This window comes from Phodopus roborovskii, unplaced genomic scaffold (genome assembly GCF_943737965.1).
Source record: "Phodopus roborovskii unplaced genomic scaffold, PHOROB, whole genome shotgun sequence".
In the NCBI taxonomy this organism is placed as follows: domain Eukaryota; kingdom Metazoa; phylum Chordata; class Mammalia; order Rodentia; family Cricetidae; genus Phodopus; species Phodopus roborovskii.
This window is the reverse complement of record NW_026126433.1, coordinates 43,242,602-43,268,410: the sequence shown is the minus strand read 5'-3', so window position 1 is coordinate 43,268,410 and position 25,809 is coordinate 43,242,602. Positions and strand designations below refer to the sequence as shown.

Here is a 25,809-nt window from a genome sequence, read left to right as displayed (position 1 = left end):
CTGCACTGCCACTGTCACCTAGAGCCATGGTGACGACTAGGCCCTGGCTGCTGCTGAGGACCTTGTTTGGGTCTATGGTCTTACAGCAACCAGGGTCCATATTGATATCTGTGACTTGTATTGCCACCAAAGACCACATAGATGTTCAGGGTCTAGGGCATAACTGGTGTCCATGTTGTTTTCCAGGGGTCATGCTGCCACTGGGGTCATGCTGATCTGAGTGGCCTACACTGCTACCTTGGGCCATGATGTCTTCCAGGCAAGGCTGCAGCTGAGGGTCATGCCTGGATCTATGGCCCTACCAAAGACATATTCTGTGTTGATGTCCATGGCATCTGTTACCACATGGATACCTGGGGTCTATGCTGCAACCAGTAGCCAGTTGGTGTCCAAAAACCATGCCACTGTTGGCCTGCATTGTTGGCCTGAGTGACCTTGGTATCATCCAAGACCTGGTTGCTGCAAGGGCCATGTCTGGGTCTGTAGTTCTAAAGCAGCCAGGGTCTACATTGATGTCCATGGCTCCTGCTACCACTGAAGGATGTACAGATGCCCAGGGTCTGGTCAGCCACCTAAGGCCATGTCGATGTCCAAGAGCCATACTGCCACTAGGGCCATACTGATCTGGATGGCCAGCACTGCCACCAGGCCATGGTGATGTCTAGGCCCAAGCTCCTGCATGGGGCCATGTCTGCTACTACAGCTGGAGTCTGTGTTGATGTCCATGGTCCATGTTATCACAGGGGCCCACAGGAAGTGTGTATGCTAAAAATTGAAGGCTGTGTTGAGCTGGCCCTGCCCTTCACTGGCTCTGGGATAGCTGGCCCTGCCCCTTGCGGAACACTGCAGCAGGAGAGCTAGCCCACCCCTCATCATAGGTGTGGGAGAGCTAGCTCCAACCCTCACCTGAGGGGGGTTGGTCCCAAGCAGCCCAGACAAATCAGATCAACTACCACTCAGAACCACACCCTGGGCCTTGGGTTGGCCTAACCTAACACCTACCCCATCTATGACCTGCTGGAGAGTAGCTACAGGAACTCCATGACTTGGGGTGACAGCAAGATATCTGACAGGAATTTCAGTGAGGGTCCAGTGATGTGCCAGAGGCCTTGAACCAAACCAATGACTCATTGTAGTGAATATTTGTGGGTGGGGAAAACTGGACAAAAGGGTATATTGTGTTACACACTGCACTCCTGATGCCACTAGGATGAATAAAGAGAGTCAGGAAAGATGAAGGAGTGAGGTTGAGTTTTTTGTTTTGTTTTTAATTAATGTTTGTGGGGGTTTCTTTTGGGGAGGATGCTGCAAGCGTGCGGGGTGGATATGGATGGCCGAAGAGATGAGTGCAATTGATGTGCATGGTGTGAAATTCCCAAAGAATCAATAAAGAATTACGTTATTAAAAAAATCCTAGACATACAACTTTTAGGATTAGTTGGAGTTTAATATTTGTATTGATATAAAATAACCATAAAACACATGTAAAATATTTTTCCCCTAGAAGTAATCAGTTAGGATATATAACATATAAGATGCCATCCATGGTATTACTAAAACCTAAAGAGCACCTAGAAGGAGGTCAAACAGAAAATGGGAAACATTTTTACTTAAAAGCATTAAATAGTAAAAGATATTAAAATTAATAAATGGAGATGTAACCACATTCCACCTGGTATGATAGTGTTACTACTCCCCAAATTGATACATATGCTGCATTAAAGATGCCCATATCCTACAGTCCAACAGTCTTACCTCTATCAACATAACCTCCGGAAAACTCCTTTAATGACATGTCCAGGAAAATTCTTTGTAGCGCTGTTTATTGTTCGGGGGAGGGAGGGGAGAAATGAAGGAATCCTAGTTTCCTTCTGAGAAGTGTTTTTATTATATGACAGAATTGTTTACCTCGGTTAAAAGGCATGAAGAAGATATGTACACATCCTGTTCTGCCACAAATCAAGTGTCTGAATGCAAATTAGGTCATTCCTCATTTCAATATGTAAATTGAAGCTTTACATAAATTAAGAATAGTGTCAATATAACACAGAGGTTATATTCATTCATATGTCATCTTCCCCAACAGGTTAATGGTGAAGCAATAAAGACCACATTTTCTCACAAGCAAAGAAAAATTCCTTGTAAAGTGTGAAGATCTTAATGAAGATGCTGAGAATTCTGTCTCAGCACTGTTAGTACATGCAGGAGATAGTTTATAGTGGCTTCAAGCATTGCTATGCACTCCACAGTATTAAACTATATTGTGATGCTGCAAGTGCTGATGAAGACATTGCCAAGAATGTCTATGCAACACAAAATTGAATTGATGACTGGAGAAGCTACACTCAAAATGAGATTTTAAGTTTCCATGCACCCAGCTCCTGTTGAAAATGATAGCCTTCAAAGAAATATATCTCAAAGGTCATGGGGCCTCTGGACTGAAGGCTACAAGAGTGGGACTAATTGTGAGGCTGGTGGAAGTGTCTGAGGTTTGCTGTGCTAATGATGTCATTTGATTGTTACTGTTCATGTTAGTCCTCTTGGTATGTTACTGCATAGGTTTGGAATGGTCTGCTGCTAATTATCTATGGGCCTAATTATCTCACAATCCCTGTTATTTTTAGTTCACAAATCATGCAGAACATGAAGATTTTTCAGGAATGCATATGTTGAACAATAGCAAAAGAAATGTTTTTTAAAAGGCAGAGCTCAAGAACAATTTCTAAGATAAAAAGCAAGTACTTGAAAATCTGCTAAAATGGTATCTCATACTTTTAAAATTCAAAACAATATTACATGGCATATGTAAATATATTTATCTGTTGTGTTTTTAAGTATTAAAAACAATGAATAATTCATCTCAATCACCCATAGCATCAGTCTTCAAAGGAGAAAAATATCAGACAAATCCAAAATAAGTGACTTTCTATAAAATATCCAACCAGGACTTCTCAATATTGTCAAGGTCAAGAAAAAAAAGGCAAAGAATGAGATGCTGTCACAGGCCAAAGGAGACTATGAAGACACAATGACTAAATGCACTGTAGTGTCCTGGGTTGAATTCTTAAACAGGAAATGAACATTGATGTAAAACCTGCAGAGATCTGAGAAGAGCCTGGAGTTTAGTCACTAGCAACACACCAATGCTGTTCTATAGTTTTGACAAATGTACTATGACCACAAAAGATGTTAATATTGGATGAAGGGACACAGGGGAACTTTTTTGTATTGTGTTTTCAACATTTATCTATAAAAGCATGGAAAAGATGGTACACAACCCCTCCCAAAAAAGAAAAAATACTTATGTAAAAAGGCAGTGTAATTTCATTATCATGCACATATCTAAAACAGGAGATAAAACTTTCTTTGAATTATGTGAGCACTGTTTTAAAATATACCTATGTATATGTTCTACAAATGTATAATTTTTGATAAGTCCATTTTTCAAAATAAAAAATACAGTTTTAAAATCAGTAATATTTTAAGATAGTATTAGAATATTGTAAGTTCATATGACTTCTCAGATACTCAAGAGAGGAAGCATGGATGCTGTGTTGTTCTTTTGATGCAACTAATGCCTATAAAACACAAACACTCAGCGCCCACGTTTATTGAGTTTATTGAGAGAGGGGAGAGAAAGAGGGGGTAGCTGGTGGCCAACCGAAAGCAGGAGAGAGAGAGAGAGAGAGAGAGAGAGAGAGAGAGAGAGAGAGAGAGAGAGAGAGAGAGAGGGAGGGAGCGAGGGAGGGAGGGAGGGAGGGAGAGGGAACAGAGAGAGGGCAGAGAGAGAGCAGAGAGAGGCAGAGAGAGGAAACAGAGAAACTAGAGAGAGGCAGAGAGAGACAGAGGGAGAGAAGCACTTGGCACGCTTACTTTAAAAGAGGCTTGCGCATGCGTAACTGAGTCCTCTGGCTGCCAGGTAAAGCTGATGTAGAGATGACAAGGCCATGAACGTCCGCCCATCGTCAGGGCGGGGGTCAGCTGGCTGCTAGTTCCTAACATGCTGGGATTTGTAAGGCTTTCCAGAACACATTTTCCTTATCCTTTGGGTTTTGAAAGGAAAGTCAGAACCATGCAGTCCTGAAGAAGTGGCCACCCTGGAAGGAGGAATTCATGTAGAGAGCCATGGCCAGGAAGGACCTCTCTTTCACTTGGACTTGTCCCATAAAGGAATAGGGTGCAAAATTTTCACCTAAAACAGCTCTATTCTTTGTTCTTTTTGCCCTTCATTCCTGATCAATAATCCTAGAATCATCAAATATATGGCTATCAGCAGTATACCTTGACAAATAAATTCTCCAGTAACCGATATGACAATGATCTGGTTACAACTGCAACCTGCCCATCACCCAGGCTGATCAAGTATCTTCTCTCATTGCTCCTTGTGTGTTCCTCCTTGAAGCTGAGTTGCTCTCCATCAAAACAGATGGCTTTCTCCAACAGAGAGGACCATTCTTTATTCAAGGGTCTAGAAGTAGCTGAACTCTTCTGTAAGATCCTCCAAATGAGCTCTCAAGGTCCACAACCCTCTTTGTATGTTGAAAGTCAATTAAGAGACTGTCATAATCTAAAATTCACTCCCTAGTCTATTCTCAATCCAAATTCACCTGAGTTATATTCTTCAGTGTAGCCCTATCAAACTTCTGCATTGAAATTGAACATCAATGACCGATGTGGACAACATACAGATGCCAAAACTCTACCTTTTCATTATTTTATTTCTAAAACATGATTAAATCCAAATATTAAGCTCCATTGTAAGTAAACTACAAATGAATTAAAGTTTAAAGTCAGATGTCCTAGCCCTTATGCGTTAAATAAAATTGTTTAGAATATAAATTCATTTCCTTCCCTTCTAATACTGCTTGTCTCAACAAGGGAGTTGTAGTGCATTGCCATGGAAAAACCAAATCACTTCAGCATCCACCACTTGGACTTCTCACAAAGGGAGGTGTGGCTCCTTCAAGTCTAATAGGGCTGAATAAGCCCTGCCTTTAAAGAGCCCACAACTCTAATGGAACACATTAAGATTGTCACAGCATCAATTCCACACCTACAAAAATATAGAGAGCAAACTAGTATCACAGCTACTAAATGAAATCTTTCAGACAAAATCATCTTTCCAAAACCCAGGATTCCATGTTGCTACAGGCAATAATAGAAACTCCATAGTATCTGAGAGAATGAGAACACTTGAAGAAAATCATGGGTTTGTCTTTGCAAGATGCCAGGGAACTGATATTAGCCATCCTGGATTTATAATCTCATCTGGAAGAAATATCTTGGGAGATTAATGTAATCTTTTAGGGCATTAAACCCACCCACTTATCCTGTGTGAGGAGAATCTATGTAGGCATCCTCTGAGAACAACATGAGGGATATTGTCACCTGTCAAATGGCTTAGAAATCTGCCATGTCGCCACTTGTCACCATCTGTTTCTTACCTGATGTGTCTTTCTTCTCCTTTCTGCATAAGCAAAAGCCCTTGATTCCCACCTGTCCTTTTGAGCTTTCATTTCTGACACCCCTGAGGTCTCTCATCTAGAGACACAGTCTCTGTGGCATGTTTATAGCAGGGATGATTGGTTCTGGACCCAGAGGCTGCTGCTGCAGCCCTCTACTGAAAAATTGTTCAGGCTAGAGAAACATGCCTGGGAAAAGTCTCTCCCGGACTCTCGCAATTGTTTCATCTTGATAATCTCCCTAAGCAGATTTCTGAATTGAATCCGCTGTTGATCCATCTTCAGCTTAGCCCTGTGTAGCCAAATATATCCATAAGAAATCACCTCATCGGCTTCTGAGTGATCTAGGTCACCTTTGAGCAACATGTCTTTCTGCCACATCATTGTCTAACGTAACTGGCAAAGACAGAGCCTGCTTCAGAAGGGATGATTCAATTTACATCAAAAGTAAACAAATAAAACGTCTTTACTATTCCAACATAGCATCAATAATCAGGCTCCTAGCACAACACCCACTTGACACAGAAATTTTAGCACCACCATTGTTCATTAGTAGAGTCAGTTTGGATACAGCACTTACTTTCTGAAACATGAGCTACTTCAATCATGAATGGTAAGGAACACAATAACAGGATAATACAGAAAAAGCATCCTTGCTTCTCTTGATCACTTACTATGTACTCTGCCACCAAATAACAGCAGTTACCACAGAGTACAGAACAAAGAGGAATCCAACATGTTGTAGAAATTAATACACAATATTTCTTCCTCCCAGCCCATCTGGTCACATGTTTCATCTTAGAAGCATCTACTTTGCTTGTTCTCTGTCATCTTCATGTGTCTTTGGTTTGTTTTGCTTTAGTGGTACTCACGACTGGGATACATCCCAAGTCCCCTTCATATTGATGCCTTTGTCTTATCTCCATCATTTAGCCTTTCTCTATATGACCTTCTACTAAAGAGGGATTTTTAAATTAAGCTTTCTTTTAAAGATAAAATTCAGAGTTTGGTGTGTTGTAACTGAATTTATTCATAATTTTTATAATAAAATACCCAGTGATTTTGAAGCTGAGTAAATTTTGAGTGGTATACCCTAAACTATACTTCTCCCATAACACCTTTTATGTTTTGCATGCTTTTGAAGAATGGGAGGAGATTGCTTCATCACAAGTGATGCTATGCAGAAAACTTGGCATTGAAAAATTTTCACAATGGATTTCAAATCCAACAAGATCATTTATATGTGATTTTTCTGTCTTTTGTGGCACTTTTCATTTTTCACAGGTATACAATATGTTTTGACCATATCTACCCCCACACCTTTCCTTCAATTCACCATTAACCTTCCCTCTCAACTGCACCTCTCTTAACTTCAAGTCCTCTTCACACACACACACACACACACACACACACACACACACACACACACACCACCAAGTTCAATTATAACTGCCAATATTCACAGATATACATATATGTATGATGTTTGGGGCCATTCACTGGAGCCTGGTTAATACACCAGTGGTCACATATCACCCAAAAATGATTCTCCCTCCACCAGAAGTTACCAGCTGCCAATATCTCCTTAGATAAGAATGGAATCTCATAATCCCCTACCCAAATCATACTGGAAATTTGATTGGACCAGTCTTGTTAGGTCTTATGCAGAAAGCCACAACTGTTGTTGGCTCATGAATGCAATGGCCGTTTGTCCAAAATACATTTCACAGCTCTTTCCCCCATCCTCTGGCTTCTACATTTTTTTCTGCCTCCTCCTTCTGCAATATTTCATGAGCCTTGTGTGGGTGATATGGTTGTCCTATTTGGTACTGAATACGCAAAGCCATTTATTTTTAACATTTTGAGTAGTTGTAAGCCTCAGTTATAAGCCTCTCCATTAACCATTGACCACTGCAAAATGAATTTTCTCTAACCAAGGTTAAAAGCAGCACAAAATATTTAGATGGAAGTTTGACAACATGACTATATAGCAAAACAGCAATAGCAAGCCCCTGTAGTGCCAGTTCTAATTGGTCTTAATAGTAAAAACTCAGAGTCAGTTATTGGGGGGTAAATTCTGAAAGATCAGAGAGACAAAGGAGCAAGCCACAGCCAGCTCTTACCTCGCCAACTTCTCAACTGAAAAGAGATTTACCTCCTGTCTCCTCCTGCCTTATATTCCTCTCTCCACCCAGCCATATCACTTCCTGTCTGCCTGTATAGAACTCCAGACCTCTGTGGTTAACTAGTAGCTAGCCCCACCCTCTGATCTTCAGGAAAGCTTTATTTGTTAGAGTGCAAACAAGATTATCTCCACATGCCCCCATGCAGAGCCCATGACCTCCCCAGCCAGGGACCTTTGACCAGGTTTTCCATCCTGTAAAACAGGCCTCAAATCCAATCAGAATGTAGTTAGCTACCCATTAATAACCATGCCATTGCTGCACCAGTGGGCACATCTTATCTTAGATGTCAATACTGTAGCATGCAGGATCCATCCTTCTTCCAAATGAAGTCATAGACTTCTTCACATCAGGTTTAATTTATATGTCTATGTGGCACTAAAAAAATAGATATAAGTAAACAAAAATAACTAACATGACACATTAGGTGATGTTTGAGAACACCTTCCGAGAAAGATATGTCCTTGTGTCTTTTGCTAAATGTCTATGTGTTTGTCCTGCACCCATCAACAAGATCACATCATCATCTCTGTTGTGAGGCACATACTACTGCCTTCTCTGTGGGCTACATATCAGTGGACCAGCTCTTCTAATTCCAGGAGACTTATAAAACAAAATGGTAAATATCAGACACCATCATACACAAGAACACGCATGTACATACACACAAACATTGATACTGAGTCAGTTCAGTGTGAAGTACAGGGCACCTCTACTGCTCATTTCTGTAGAAATCATCAGTGCAGTTAGGATCCACATTCTCTCCTGCTTTGACTTTCTGATCTAGCATACCGGATAAGCTAAAAAAACTGCCTTATCAAGATCTTTGGATCCTAATAAGAAAGATAAGGACCCAATTCTCCCTGCCCTGTGCCAGTACTGAACACTGTTAAAACCTGCAAATTTACTATTAGTGTTAATGATACATTCTAAGTTCTTGCTATGAGCACTCCTTCTAATGTTTCTTTTCCTGAAAATAAGCACAGGCACTGAGGGATGGACAACTGGACTTGCTATTTAGCATCTGTTGGACAATTCTCTTGCTGCCTTGGCTGCCTTGAGCAAAAGCACTATTAGTCAGCCAACCAGCCTACCCTTATGGAAGCATCAGCCATTTTGAACACTCTGTGGATGCCCTGATAAAATGATGCAAAGATTACAGCTGGGTTTTTTTCCCTGGCTCCTGAAAGCACCGTCAGCTACGGTTGTTTGAAATCATTTGCTCCAGGCTTTTTGCTATTACATCTTCTAAATGACCTTGCAGTCGTTTCTATGTGGACCAGGAGATGCACTTCCCCTGGTGGCAGGAAGAGAGATGGCTATGACTTGTTTAACTTAGGAAGTAAGGCTATGATTGGCATAGAACACAAACTGCAGTGGCTGAGATTAATTCTGAGGGTCGATCATTTAAATGGCCATGATTGGTCTAAAACAAAGGCTATGACTGGTCGAAGCATCCCTGCTCAAAGTCTGCTTAGGTTTACTTGTTCAGTGCACTGGTAAATTCTCCTGTGTTGCCTCTAATCATTTTTGCAACAGTGGACCCAATAAAAGTCTCCTGTCTGGTGATCTTGCCTTGCATACTTTTAGAAGTGTGGACTGAGCTAGCAACTTGAAAAAAAAAAAACAGCAACGAAGAATACAGCAACCAGATGCCCCATGAATGCAGCAAAACAGCTGACTGTGTGACACCTGAAAAGGGAACATCTCAATGACTGGATGACAGCCAAAGTAGAAGGGGAAGGTTAGGGTAGAAAAAAGGAGGTTCAGTGAGAGAAAAAAGAATTGAATCTGAAGGGCAAAAGGCTTTTAGGAGCCAGAAGAGAAAGACTTGGGCCCTGATCCTGAGAATTGGGGTTTTTGAGGGCTGTCCATCTTTAGGACCAAGGAAGTCAGAACCTGGGTCAAGAACTGTGACATTGGCTGATGTCAAGGGCTAAGGGAGTCCCCTACCAGCTGTCCTAAGGGCTGGAATTCTGTCCACCAAACTCCCTTCTGCCTATGGCCACCACTGTCCACCAAAGCCCTCACCTGCCTCCTGTCACCGAAGAAAGGGGAAGCTGCCAGAGACCTGCTCTCAAAGAGCTTTCCCTCTCCTACTATCTCTACCCAGGCATCTCCCAGCCATCTAAACAAGCAAGCCTGAGCAGACTGCCCATATAGCAAAAGAACACTCACAGACTGGTAGCACTATGGTTAAACATTGATTTGGTTTAGTAAACCAGAAGCACTCTTGAGTTTCCAAGGTGATCTCTAGATCCTGTGCCCCATTGGACTGAGCCATCCAAGCACATACCAACCCCTGAGCCATCTCAGATGCTGCTCCCCTTACCTCCTATTTCACAATAACCCTCTCTCCATTCTACACGAGAGAAGCACACTCCTATGTCACTTTCAGACTGAAGCTGTTAGAGAATACAGCTTTCCCTTCAAATGCAATGTAATTGTAATGCCTGACAAGTTACTGGAATGACTCCTTATAGTATTATATGATTATGTCTTTTTTTAAGATAGGATCACACCACATAGCCCAGGATAGCCTTGAATTTGTGATGCTCTTGCTTTGGCACCCCAATGCTGGGATTATAGATATGAACCCCCTCACTCAGCTGCTAATATATGCTTCTTAGTTATGCAGCCCTGACATTTTCAAAAGAAGTAGCATGCTTTTTATGGTACTTCTTGTTTCATAAAATCAAGAACATGATTTATATGTTATCTGATTTTTTATAATTTGCTATAAAAATCAATAATCATATTTGTCTGCATCATTTTAATTTAGATATTGTTGATTTTAGTAATCTATATCACAAGTTTCTTCCTATAATTTTTTTAGTGGTTTTTATAATTATAATTGTCTTTGGGAGTACAAATTTAAGTACTAAGATGCATTCCCTGAATATATAAAATTTAATTATTCATCAACAAAATTTTTACATTTACTTAGTTATAATAAAAAGTTTGTTGTACAAATGTTTCCAATATCTGAATAATTTAGTACTATTAAATAGAAGTAGTAGGGGTGCCGCCGGATACTGTTCAGACATGGCCAAGTCCAAGAACCACACCACACACAACCAATCCCGGAAATGGCACAGAAATGGCATCAAGAAACCCTGATCGCAAAGATACGAATCTCTTAAGGGGGTTGACCCCAAGTTCCTGAGGAACATGCGCTTTGCCAAGAAACACAACAAGAAAGGCCTGAAGAAGATGCAGGCAAACAACACCAAGGCAATGAGTGCACGCGCAGAGGCCATCAAGGCTCTTGTGAAGCCCAAGGTGGTAAAACCCAAGATGCCAAAGGGTCCAGGCTGCAAACTCAGCCGTCTGGCTTTCATCGCTCACCCCAAGCTTGGGAAGAAGATTAGAAAGTACATGGCCAAGGGTCATAGGCTCTGCCAACCAAAGCCCAAGGTTCAAACCAAGGAGAGGCCTCGGCTCCATCTAAGGCCCAGGCTGCAGCTCCAGCTCAGGCTCCCAAAGGCACCAAGGCCCCATAGAAATGGTTTCTGCCACTGTGAAGACAGATGGACTGGTGTGACACATCTACACACTATCTGCAGATGACCTGTGCCCTGTGCTGTTTTTACAAATAAACTTGAGGCAAGATCTGTTAAAAAAAAAAAAAATAGAAGTAGTAAATTTTTACTTTTTGAGGTACAGTTTTTTAATCTAAATGTTTTGATAAGATGAATTATGCTCACATATTTAATATATAGGAGCACACACACACACACATACACAATATCTCCTACTGCTGGTTCCTCAGAATCTGAGCTTATTTGAAAATGAAGTTTATTCAGGTGCATTTATGATGTAGCATAGTTGATGGCCCCAAATCAATGTCCTTTTTAGAAGACAGACATGTGAAAACCCTATGAAGTTACTATGTAGTTACACCTGGGACCATAAGGGCACTGGTTAGAGTGACATCACTACAAGCTATCAATTGCCAAAGATTGCTAGCAAACTACCCAAGGCTAGGTTGCGGCAGGGGAAGATTCTGATTCCCCTACAAGTCTAAAAAGGAGCACAACACTGTAGAAACCTTGATTTCAGAATCCAGTGCCCAGACTGACCATGTCTATTGTCACAAGCATCCGATTTGTGGCACACTGTTTCTCAACTCCACCAAATCATCTTGATGTGTTTTGTACAAATTTGATTTCAGCCTCAAAATGAAAGTATCACTTTCGAATAAAGGGGAGTCAAACGTATGCAGCATTTATGGTGTTTTTACAGTTGCTGGACTATGGCTGAAAAAGAATGATGTTGAAGTAAGCAAACACAAGGATGCCTTTGGACAAAATAAGGGGAAGGGGATATTTACATCGAGCTGAGCACTGACAAAAACATAATGAAAGTTTTTAATCAAAGTTCCAAGGTAGAACTGAAAAAAAAAAAAAACCAAAAACAAAAAACACTGATGGGAAACATAATGTCTTTTCTTTCCACTAGCAACCACTCAATTCCACTTTATGCTCTTCACAAAGCACAGTGAACAATAATATGCGTAGTGACTTATTTACAGAACATTTAGACTCTAAAATTAAATCAATTAATTCCTTTTGAGGAAAACAATGAGCACTAGTAAAATTATCAGTAAGCTTAGCATTTAAACTCAATTATCAAGATTGACTGGAGAGCCTCCTAAGAATTGGTATTGCTAGTTGCAAATTTTTCTGGTGAAAATAGAAATGCTTATACAAATACCAAAAATTATTTTACCTGGTGTGCTGTTGATAAGTAGACAAATACATGTTTTTCAACTCCACCAAGTTGGGGTTTACCTGTCAAAGACTTGACATGGCAATTAAGTACATTCCCTAGTCTAACATTATTTGTATGGTAAATAAAATGACCAAAATAACAATGACGATAATAACAGCAAGCAGTTCAGTAGCATTCACTAAGTGCTAATTCTGAGTGCATCCTCATAGCAACCTGATTAATTTGGGGGACAAACAACATTATCCACACCTTGTAAATGAGGAAACAGAGGTACTGAGAAATTGTTGACCAGGTTGTAGAAAAAATTTATGCCAGATAATGAACACATTATAGGCAGAAAAATTCATAGATATTGGTCATCATTTTCAAGTAATGTTATATCCACATGAGTTTTTAAAAAAAATACTGCAAAGTACACATTGATGGTGTTGTTTCTTTAGTTTAAAAGCATTTTTATTATTATTGATTTATCTTATATTAGGTATGAGCTACAGGTCTCTATAATTAAAATTGTTCTCAGACCAACTTCATGGCTGAGCAACCAAGACCGTTACCCTGTTCTTGGAAAATGATCAATTTTTAAAGAGGCCACACATTCATTTTGCTCTTAATTTCATGAGTTCTGTAACCAATCCTGACTATTACAATGACTATACCCAAGTGAAGTTTAACTTTTCTTATCAGTACTTTCACACTTGATGCCAGAGGATATGATTTGGTTGGTTGATATACAAATTTTTATTGCAAAAAAAAATGTAGTATTATGCCTTGTAGGGAGTATTGGATTATGCCATTTAAAGTGTCACTATTATAAAATCAGGGGCTTAAACTGGCATCTTTTTACATTGACATGTGAGGAAATGGAATCATTTAATCCCCAGCTAGCTGCTTGGATTCAAGAACGAGATGGTTGTCATGGGGATGCATAACAGCATGTTTTCTGACAAAAAAAAAAAAAGTTGACTTGGCTGATTGGGTTGACAATGAATAGTGGCTTTGCTCATTAGACAAGATAAACATATGCCTTCATTTTTCCAGGGCAGTTGTCCTGGCATAATTGGTAGCACACCATCAAGTTATGTGGGATATGATTTCCATACATTGAGTTGAAATGGCTAGAGAATTTTAACTGTCCCTTAAGTGTACCTAATGAAGGTGTGCTATCAAAAATCTTATTACTAACAAAGGTGATTTGAAGGTTCCTAATCATTCCTAAGCACATCAGGCTACACAGGCATCTCTTAAAGAACAACCACAAAACACAAAGTCTTTGGTGGCCTTCATAAAGTATTTTTACATAACTCAGAGACATTTAAAACTAGAAAACAAATCTATTGGCATATCACATTTTTATTTGTTTTCACCAAACTCTCCTTGTAGGAGAGTCTAATCAGCTTAAAGAATGTTATTTATAACTTTTATGATGCAGGATTTGTGATCAGAGGCAAGTAGCTTGAGAAGAATCAAACAAAATGTGTTTGCATATAACTCAATAGAACAGTGCTTGCAAGAAAAAAAATTTTTTGTCTGACCCTTTCTGCTTATTTGCATGAATACAGTTTCTTAGAAACTACATTTTTAAAAGACAGGCAACAGAAACAGAACTGATTCTGGACCCAACTTATTCTTGCTCTGAGGAATCTTCCTTCATGTGAAATGAGTGAAAAGAGTCTGTGAAAACATGAGGGAAAGGACATCTGCATGATCAAAAAGTCTGAATTCCAAAGAGAAATCTGACAGCTGTTCTATCAATGAAGTGATGGAAGTCAGTGCTGTGAATATGATATGCTTGGAGGTGAGAATATCAGAAATGAATGGGTCATGAGGAGTTCTTTTTCATGAACAGACTAATGCCACTCTTTTGAGGGAGTGATTCATTACCATGGGAGTGGTCTTATAAAAATGAGCTCTGTCCCTTTCGTTTCCTTGTTCCTACCCTCTCTTGTCATATCACCATGTGACACCCTTCACTGTATTACCTTGCAAGACAAAGGCATCCACCAAATGTAGCCCTTTTAGTATTGGCCTCTCAGCTTCCAGAACAGTGTGCCAAAACTTCTTCATATTATAAATTACACAGTCTGTGGTATTCTGTTAAAACCTGTTAATAAACAGCTACTTTATTTTTAAAGGGAAAAAGTCAGTCTTCTTCCCTTAAAATTGTTTTATTTTGTTCCATTTGGCTTATTTCATTCTTTGAAACAAGGCCTCTCTATGTAAGCTTGAATGGCCTGAAACTTGCTATGTAGACCAGGCTGGCCTTGAACTCGAGAGATTCCCCCGCCTCTGCCTCCTGAGTGCTGGGGTTAACAGTATGCACTGCCACCCTCAGTCTTGATTCCTAAATGCTGCTCTCATTTCTGTTGTATTTTTCCAGCTTCATTTATTTCCAGTACACTTATTCCGTTCTATATACAACATGATATAATTGCATCTTATGTTTATTTTCCGTTGTCTGTATCTCCCACTGGAATATGAGCTTCATGGGAAAGCAGAGTTGGAGTTTTGTTTTGTTTTGTTTTGTTTTGTTTTGTTTGTTTTGTTTTTTTCTTCACTGATTTATCTTGTTCTTAGAATAGTATATGGGTGTGTAAATATTCATTGAATAAATTAAAAATACCCAATTCTGGGCAGAAGGTAGGATATATTTGAAGTAATGTTTTGCAGGCATTTTTAAATTCTCCAAATAAAACAGTGGATTACAAAAGTGAAGTGCAGGACTTTTATTTTTGGCAAAGTAAGACTAAAAACTCTAAAATATAAAATATTTAGAAATTCTAGGGGAAAATGTGGAAACATGCTTTTAAGTGCATGGCCAAAGAAGAACAAAAAGGAAAAAGAAAGGCCTTGAGAGTACAGATAAAAGGGGGTGGGAAAGCAAGAAAGAAATGTCATAAGCACATGCGGCTATCTTAGCTAGCAACGTCTAGCTTGAACAGGTCAAAAATAAGATTTAGTTCCTATACATACATGCACATACACACACACACACATACACATGCACATGCCAAGACATCAGAGGACCACATCCTCATTGTAACAATTACAGAAGAAGAAAGTTGTGTCCTACATTTTCTTAAATTTAGCCCCAGCTGCAAAAGTTTGACAAACTAAAAACCAGAGGCCTCCACTAACAATAGCTTTGAGAAGGAAGAAATCGAGCAGAATTTTATATACCTCCTGTCATAAAATTTAATCCTTCCCTACCAATTACTTGAGGCAGATGGACTAAATCTCTATCCCTAACGATCAATGAATGCCAGAAATTAAGGAACTTCTCATAAAATTTTTTTAAAAAAAAGTTTCCTGTAACTTGATAGAAACTATCAAAGGGCACCTGATCAACTGAAAATGTTCCCACTACCCAAAGACAAAAAGCAAAAATAGTATTGAATTTATACTACAAATATAGTACAAATATTAGTGGTCCCTATCAGTGTGAATACATGGCTGAGTAAATAAATGAGTAGGGAAGACAAATGTATTGTATAGGATTTCAAATAATTTCCATACACAGGAAATGATCAAAAGGGAGGGCTTTGTAAGGGCAGGGACTATAACCCTCCACCCCTGTTGTATGGGCTGCCATAGTGACTTCTGTGCAAAGAATGTTGAGTATGGAGAACTGGGGAGGGCAGGATAACTTGAGTAGAGAAGCTTGATAAACGCTCCCTCGGGCAATGATTAAGGTCAAAATCAGCAATCACAAATCACACTGATAATCTCTACCTCTGATATTCTATGGTGAAACAGTGCTATAACTCTGAGATCTTCCAAAGAAAAACCAAGAGGAAAGCATCAGACAGACTCCAATAGAAGAACATCTAGTGATATATCCAACCCATTCTCCAAACTGTTAAGGTCAGCAGATGCAAAGAAAGTCAGAGAAACAGCCAACAGGAGCCTAAGGAGATTCACGAACTAAATGCAATATAGTACCTTATTATGATCTTACCACAGCAAAAATATATTAATGAAAACTAAGGAGATCTGTTAAACTAAGACTTTGAGAGCATATCAATTCATTATCAGTCCATTAATTATGACAGATTTACCTTCCTAGAATAAAATTTTTGTAGTAGGGGAAACTCTCAGTAGGAGAGATGGAGCTGGCATGTGAAAGATTTCTGTAATACCTACTCAGTATTTCTTTAAATTTAAAATGAAAATGTGCAGAGAGTGAGAGTCTTTGAAGAGTCAGTCCTACATGGGATATCTTTATGAAAACCCCTCCCCTCGGGGCTTAGAGAGCCGTGAGGAAGGGGAGGTGCAAAGACTGTAAGAGCCAGATGTGATGGATGACACCAAGGAAACAGTGTCTTCCAGACACAACAAGACTGATGGACATGAACTCACAGAGCTGCTATAGCACACACAAAGGCCACCCAGGTTCGAGCCAGACAGGGTCCCAGCACTGAGAGGGAAAGTGGATGCAGACTCCCTCCCCTAACTGAGAGGCTATTTGCAATTGATATCCACTGGCAAAGCAAAGGAAAACTCCGTTTTCTCCAATGGACTCTCACTGGGTTTATCAACCACACTCCAGGTCAGGCCCCATGTCCAGGAGTTGACCAACACAAGATGAACTCAGAAGTATTTTGTAAACTTTCTGTCTCATTTTCCTTTCTTTGGGCATTTTTTTTCTCATTGTTATTTCCATTTTTATGTTTTGGTAGGGAGGCTGTATATGTGTGTTTGGTTTGATTTGATTTTGGTTTGGTTTGTTTGTTTGTTTGTTTGTTTGTTTGTTTGTTTGTTTTAAAGAAAGAGGAAAGAACATGGGTGGGTAAGGAAGTGGAAGGATCTGGGAAAAATTGGGAGTGGGGAGAAACATGATCAAAACATTGTATGAAAATTTTTAAAGTAATATAAATTTTATCATAAAATGATGGCATAATAAACCAAGCTTATTTATTTACTATTGTTAAAGTGGAAATTTTTTCTACTTCTAAATTTAAGGATAATTTACATGTAGTAGATCCCCTTGCTCGTAGGCTGATAAATCCAAAGTGGAGGAGAGGACTGAAGCCAGAGATAATGCCAAGCCCTAGACTCTGTTTCTCTTTTCCATTCGTACACATCTTGTCAAATCAAGCATTTTCTGTTCTTCACTTTATTTGGTATGCCTCAGTCACCAACATCATTTGGGTACGATGATTAAATAAGGGTTGAGTATAAACACTGTGATACCCTGACAGTCTGTCTGATAATCTAGGTAATTACTAACAAGAAGGCAGCATATACCGGATGGACGCACTATACAAAGGGATGGTACAGACTTGGGAAAGAGTGGAATGGGATGCTGTGAGATTTCCATCAAGCTTCTCAGAACAGCATCCAATTTCAAACTTCTGAATCATTTATTTCTTGAATTTTCCATCCCATGCTTCAGAACACAGTTGTCAATAGTAACAAAACACAGAGAGGGGAAACCACAGATAAGAGATTGCCATACAGCACGTTGCCTTCATGAAGAGCATGTTAAGTAATATGGTGGGGGGGGGGTTCGCCGCTGGTAAGGAAAATGACCCCATTTCTGCAATAAAAATTGAAAGAAGGAGGTGACCAATGGAAGCACACTAAAAGACTCAGGAGGTGTCCACACTCACCAGATGTGAATTATTTGTCTAGATGCTGGCTTAAACAAGCAAGCTTGACTCAATTGGTTCACCATCTGACTTGTGCTTTCTGGGTTCCTCTGCTTTTCAAAAAGCACTGTGTGCACCCAAAGCCACATCTCAGAGTCTCTTTCTGGAGAAATTCAAGCAAGGATGCCCATTACTTATATTATATAAACTATAGTGGAGTCACACATCAGTACTCTGTGTAATAATTAGAACAGTATGTGCTATCTGTCTGCGTTGATCTGGAAAGATCTTGAGAAACTTCATAAAGTATAATTCTCCAAAGACACTACTGAGTTGGCAAGCTGGCTATCAGGGGAAAAGAGAGCCATAACTTGTAGTATGCCTTGACTTCCATGCCGTGCATACTCCACACCACTATGTACCACTATGTCTTATTTCTGGCTACCCATGACTTACTAGAATCATAACTTCTAAGAGTCATCCATCCTTAGAAGCCAATTGTTTGTTACCTCCAGCACACCAGTAGGTGGAAGTGTGCATTGAGTCTTATTATTGTATGTACTGGTTGGATTTATGGGAAGAGCTAGAAATGTACCTTGGCTATTATGCACAAAGACCCTGAGTTCAACTCCCAGCCTGGCGTTGGACAGGCATGGTGGCATAATTCAACACTCTGAAAGTTTGAAGCACTCCTCAGCTACACAGCCAGTCAAGGCTAGCTTGGGGTAAAAGAGGCTACACATGAGTTAGTGGGTATGGGGGGGGCAAAAGAAAACTGTTGAACATTTGCTAAGTTTTCCATTTCCAGTTCTCTGTTACACATAGCCTTGGAAGGGAGCCCAGGCCCACATTCCCGGCCACAAAGGAAATCAGTCAGCAGAGATCAAGATAAAGGCAATGTGCCCTTGCTATTATCTTCCTTTCTAGGTTGTCATAAGAACTCCCATTGGTGAACAAAAGAAAAAAGCTTCAGGGGTCAACATGTACGTGCAGTGGAGTCTCCTACAGTTTATGAGACCAAATATCCCAGAAGGTGGGTTCACAAACAGGAAATGGAATGTAGAGCATGAGGAAAAGAAGACAGAGACATTATAACTTATAGGTCCATTTTTGCGACCCCGATCTCCTTTGAAAACTATTTCAGAGCCATTTTCTTTTAAAGTGGCTACTACTGCTAGAAAATAAATCACGTAATTTGTGAATCTGTTCCACCCTTCTATCATTATTCACCAAAGAGTCTGACTTCTTGATTGCAAGTAGATTTCATTGAAAGAACATTTAATTAGAAAAAAAATTAAGAATCTACATTATCATCCTAACATAGTATTTTACTGCAAAAGTTTGAACTGATCACTTAACCTCTCCGGGCCTCAACTGCTCACATCTATCCAATAAGAACCCAGTCACAAAAAGAGGATCATGGTATGTACTCATTCATATATGAATTTTAGACCTAGAGCAAAGGATCACCAGCCTATAATTTACACCACCAGAGGAACTAGGATACAAGGTGTATTCTAAGAGATTCATATAAAGTCCCTCACAAAAGGGGGAAGGGATAAGTCCCCCAGAGCACAGGGGAAATGGAGGGGCAGTGAATAGAGAGAGAAGTAGGAGAAAGAGAAGGGAAGGAGAGGAAAGCACGTGCGACTAGGAAGATTGAGTCAGGGTAGGAATAGAAGATGAGAGAGAGAGAGAGAGAGAGAGAGAGAGAGAGAGAGAGAGAGAGAGAGAGAAGCATAAAAGAGGGAGCCATTATTGGTTTGAAGAAAAAACTGAACCTAAAGAAAGGTCCAGAGACTGCCGCTCAAAACTAACATTTTGAGCAACTGTGGAAAGGCTACTATAAATGCCCTTCCTGGATAGTGAGATCAACAACTAACTTATCCACCATCATGGACTCATCTAGTACCTGTCAGAAACAGAAGCAAACACCCATAACTAAACAGAGTTGAACTAGAATCCAGATGCAGAGGGAGAGGACAAGACCAGGTTGCAGAAACACATAGAGACAGCTGACCTGAACAAAGAGGAGCTAACAGGCCCCTAGACTGATAACTGGGAATCCAGCATGGGACTGACTCAGACCCCCTGAATATGGGTCTCAGCCAGAAGAACTGAGCAGTCTAATGGAACCAGGATGTATTCCTGGTGCACAAAATGACCTTGTGGACACATCCCCCAGGGAGGAATAACTGCCTTAACCTAGAGACAGGAGAGAAGTCCTAGTCCCTACTTCAAATGACTGGACAGATTTACATGACCCCACCTGGATGGCATTCCCCTACATATGGAATTGGGGTGGGGGGAGGGGAGGGGAGGGTGGTCAGGGTGCACATGAGGGGGCAGAGAGGATAAGAGGGAGGGAGGGAGGGGGAATTGGGATCCACATGTAAAATAAAAAATAAATAATAAAAAAGAACTTTGAAGGCATCTCCAGTTACAAAAAAAAAAAAATTCTATTATTTCTGGTGGCCAAATCATTTTAAAAAGCCAGCTCTCTCAAGAACTCAGACCTCTGAAAAGTCCTCATGTCAAACAAAGACAAGGGCAAGAGTTGGCGCCTCCTTGAGGAGAGTAGTGGCATAGAGCCAGGGCCTGAGAAGGGTGAGATTTCCATCCAAGAGGCTGCATAGCCCCAGTACCACAGCAGCTCCTTAGGAAGAGACTATTCATCAGTGTCAACCCATCCATGACGTGAAGGATGATGGATCCTTCCATGGACAGTGCCCATCCCTCCTGAGGCAACACAACACCTCTCCACCTTCTACCTCCTTTATTTCTTTCCCTAAACTGGCCCTTTACAAAGCCCCCATGGACACAATTCTAATCCTACTTCCAGATGCTTCAGGCTTCTTTCTTCAAGAACAGCCTCACTGGGATGCTTTCAACTGTTGGAAAGTAGTTGTGTGTAGGCTGTAGGTACAGCTTAGGTTCATACAAGCATAAAGACCTAAGTTTAACTGAGTTCAATTCCCACCACCTCACAAAAAGAAGAAGCCAGGCATAGCAATAGCAATGCACAATTATAGTCCCGTGGCTCGGGAGGCGAAGACAGGAGAATCCCTGGGGCTTGGTGGCCTGCTAACCTACCCTAATTGGCGGGTGGGCATCAGTGAGAGACCTTTGTGCTGATATATTATTTATGATTTATTAAAGCTTGCCTGCGGATTTAGAAAGCAAAGCCAGCCACAAGCCAAAGAAGCCAGGCACATACCTTTATTCTGAGCAGCCAGAAGCTGAGGTGATGGTACATACCTTTAATCCCAGGGCTCAGGATTAAGGGGTAGACAGATTTCCGTTAGTTCAAGGCCACACTGACTACACAAAATTGATCCAGTGCTAAGAGAAACAGTCCACACAAAGGTGGTCTCAGCCTTTGGCATCACACACCATTAAACCCAGCACTAGAGAGGTATAAAACATACAAGTAGGGTCTTCGGTAGGCTCAGTCTCAGGATTCTCTCCAGCAATACTGAGGAGAGGAAGTAGTCTGAGGCTTGGTGAAGAGCTCTGGATCAGCCTTTTCAGCCTGAGCTAGAAGTGAGAGATAGTGGATTGCTGTTTTCTTTTCTGATCTTCAGCTTGAAGCTTGCACACCAATACATGTCTCTGGGTCTTTTGTGTGTGTGTGTGTGTGTGTGTGTGTGTGTGTGTGTGTGTGTGTGTGTGTGTGTGTGTTACAGACCTTGTTTCAAAAACTAAGTGGGAGCTGATGAATGAGTGGTTAAGGGCTCATACTGATCTTGTAGATGACCCAAGTTCAGTTTCCAATACCCACACTGGACATCTCACAACCACCTGGAACTCCACTTCCAGGGGATCTAAAATCCCCTCTGGTCTCCAAGGGCGCATGCACATATGTGTGTGCACATGCGCCCACGCGTCCATGTACACACACACACACACACACACACACACACACACACACACACCTTTTAGAAACTTAGTTACAAACTTTATTTATTTACTGTTCACAGGTGTTTTGTCTGCATGTTTTTCACCTGCATGCCTGGTGTCCATGGAAGCCAGCAAAATCCATTGACCCCCTGGGATTAGAGTTACAGATAGTTGTAAACCACCATCTGCCATCTGGATGCTGGGACTCAAACCCAGGTCCTTTTGAACAGGAGTCAGTACTCTGAACCGTAAAGCCCCATCTTTGAAATCTTTGAAAATGGACAGTTCCTGAGGAAAGACACCTAAGGCTTGTCTCTAGCCTCCATACAACTGCACATACATCGTATGCACACAGAGAGGGGGGGTTGGTGTTATTATTGTGTCTTACTGTGGTCTCTAGTGGCAAGGGAAAGCCAACTCCAGCTCACCGTGAGACCGGGGAAGACTCAGACAGAAGAAAAGCCAACAGAAGCTCCCTCCATTTAGTGTAAAACCTCATAAGTATCAGTTGACTCTTTACAAAGCCTAAGAGCCACTCCCCTGAGGTTTGTGGGGAAAATGAAACAGTGACGGCAAGTAATTTTCTCTAAGAGCTGAGGCCTCACTCTGTCACTTGTATTGTTAGGGAGCATAAATCCCAACAATGATCACAGAGATCATCACGCTTACTTTCTTACTTTCTAGAGCATAAAAATGTCTCTTAGTGCATTACCTAATGAATTCTCACAACTGTGTGCGAGGTATAGGTATGGTGGGGGGAGGGGAGCAGAAGCTTTAAGGTTCAGGCCTGGTCACTGCCACTTTCCAACTTGGAAGTGAAGAGAGTTACCTCCCTTGAGGTGGGATGCCACCTTTATTTTACAGTTTTAAAAACTGAGTCCTGAGTGAACTAAGCGATTCATTTCTAACAGCTGGGGATTGCATGGGGCAGATTGGGGAGAACAAGGACTTGAAACACCAGCTTCATTACATTACATTAACATAAAAATGAATGGGCATTATATCTGGACTGCAGCAAGGAAAGAAAACAGGTAGGACCATGGAGGTGAAGAAGGTATGAAATCCATCACTGAGAAACTAACATTGGCCATGCATGAAGGAGCGTGCCTGTAATCCTAGCACTTGGGGGGGAGGAGGGGCTAAGACAGGAGGATCATAAGTTAGATGTCAACATGATCAACATACTAAAACCCTGCTTTTTCAAAAAGCTAGCATGGGTTAATTATTAGGGAAATAACTGTGGGCCAGCCAATGTAAGGGGAATCCATAAGGAATGAAGCAAGGGAGTGGCAATGAACACTCTCTAACTCCAAATCCAAAATGACCTTGAGTTAACAAGGTCTCACAAAGGGAGTCATTTAAACACATCCTGTGGAGGTCCAGAGAGATATTGAAGCTCTACCTAATTACAAAAGATCCAGACCCCATCCAATTCATGAACCAGCCATTCTCATTAGGTGATTTCTATTCTCAGAGTCAGGCAGAATGATAAGATCTGGCTATAATATGTGTTTTCAACCTGTGGGAAGCAGGAGTGAGAGTAAGCCAAAGGACTGGGCCTTTCCAGGAGACTTCCAGAAGTCTTAGCCAACATCTTCTGCTTAAATCTTATTGGCCAGAACTTCATCACATAATCAAATCTAACTGCGAAAGAGGTTAGGAATAGCACCCTCTTAGATATTATATATCATACTATTAAATAAAATCAGGGTTTCTGGGGAAAGATGAGTGAGTAAAGTGAGCAAGATCAGGAAGGTACTGCCACAGCAATATATTCTTCATAAGAAGTTGGTGAACTGGGACGGGTGTTCTCAGCTGAGTTCAGTGTAGAATAGGTATAAAATCTCTGCAGTGCCGAAGGTGCTGTTGATATGATCCTAGCAGGGAAAGAGATGCATAACTCAGGTGTGAGGTTAGCAGTGTGATGGGACACCTTGCAGGCTCGGTGGGATGGAAAGGGTGGCTCACAGCTAGCCTGTACTGTGCATAAGCCACACTCAGGGTCAGAGGAAAGTGCACACAGCTAGGATGTTGTCTGTGACATAAGGATTGAGCAGCACTCATGGGTTTAAAAGGTCAATGCATGTCTTTGGCCTGTAGAGGTGAAGAGACTTTATACCCATTTTGTAGCTTTTTAGAGAACATCAGTTCTTATGAACTCATCATGAATATCAGGGGAAAGTGTGGAATATTCTTCTGTGCTCACCAAGCCTCCATGTAAGAGGTTTGCAGTCGAAGTCTACCTTCATCGGAGAGTGTCACATTTACAGGAGCAGATGGCTTCCTTGTCGGTTCCAAACAGGCTCCATGTTGCTGTTGTCCTCCAATGGCCAACTTTCCTAGGGTTAGCAAGCTTCATACATCACATCAGGCAGGTTTATACACCTCGACCTGAAGCCAGGACAGCTAACAAATTACCGTGACACATTGATTGCTTGCCTTATCTCACCCTGGAGGCCTCCAGAGTCCTCTTTCCCATCACCACAAACACTTCCAATTACTGCATTGGTTTAGGGGGGAGTATTTTCTTGGTGTTCCATTCTGCTCACCGTGACCTTGGCTGTCTGATTGATACATCCTTGAGTTGTTGCTCTATCCCTCTTAGATTTGCTTATCTCTGCCTCTGTTCCTATAGGATGTTTTATTACCTCACAGACTTAGCTGGTGGCCCCTACAGCATCATATGGAGCTAGCTATCACTCAAGCAAACTCAGAACATCTATAGGTGGCCTTTGTGAAAGAGATCTCCAAACACAGAATACCAAATGTGTTGCTTCATCAGACTTCTTGAGTCGTACAATGGGAGGAAATCATTACTTAGAATTTCAAAAGACAGCAGAGAATTTCAACACAGACTTGGAATGAAGTTCTACTGCCCATGCCAAGCAAATAACAGGAAATAATAATGGGTCGTGTGATTACCAAGCACTGTCCCAAATCTTTTCTGTGATTAGTATCCCTAACCCCATCAAACCCTGAAGCTCAGAGAGCAATAACAGACGTACTGTGGAGTATAACATGATGCTGTCAAGTGTGGCATTTTGGAAAACAGCTACTTTAGGAGGCCCATCTGAAATTGCTTAATTAAGGTTAAAAATGGTGTTGACAGCATGGCATCTGACTCATCAATTATCTGTCATAACCAAATATAGCTTCACAAATAAATTTAAAGTAGATTTTGTTTTTCGAAACAGGGTCTTAACTATGTAACCCTAGCTGGCCTGGGAATCACTAAGTAGGTAGAATAGGCTATCCTCAGGCTGGCAGAAATTCATCTTCCTCTGCCTCTACCTCCTGCATGTGCAGTGTGAATTCTTAGGTGCAATGATCTGAAAGAACAGTTACTTCAGAGTCCACTATGGCTTGCTTTGCAGATACAACAGTATGTTTTGAAGGAATGATAGAAATTAATTTTGAGCTTGCTGACCAAGAGTTCCCCAGAACTGGATGCTCTCAACAAGCATGCAGTGCATGCTACCAAAACTAAGTTTGCCTTTCCAGCTGAGGATCTTGATTTGGATAAATTAGCCTGGATGTGGAAAAAAAACTTCCTTTCATAATATCCTATTGAGATAAGTTACAAGTTCATACTGCTGAAATTACTCCTAAAATGTAGACTCTGCAGGGAAACTGACTTTTGTTCACTATTAGCATAAAGAAGAAGCATAAGAAATTGTCACCCATGAATACCATATCAAATATTCTTTATCACAGGAATAGAGCTGGTGTTCTTTGGAGATGTGGAATGACCCCAATTTCAGGACACTGTAGGAACTCAATAGAATTCTGTAATACTATATTATAATTTATAAAGGTGTAACTAACTCAACAACAGGAAAGAATTATCATTCCTTGATTATAAAGTACATCTGTTGAAGCTTCTTTAAATTATTACTTATAAAATTAACTTCATGATGAGAAATATCATGAGAATTGTGCCAG

At 40.8% G+C, this 25,809-nt stretch overlaps 1 pseudogene; it reads left to right on the top strand.

Annotated features, from left to right (window-relative positions):
* The first annotated feature begins 10,677 nt into the window (after positions 1-10,677).
* LOC127223626 (60S ribosomal protein L29-like) lies at positions 10,678-11,220 on the top strand (annotated as a pseudogene).
* The last annotated feature ends 14,589 nt before the right edge of the window (positions 11,221-25,809 follow it).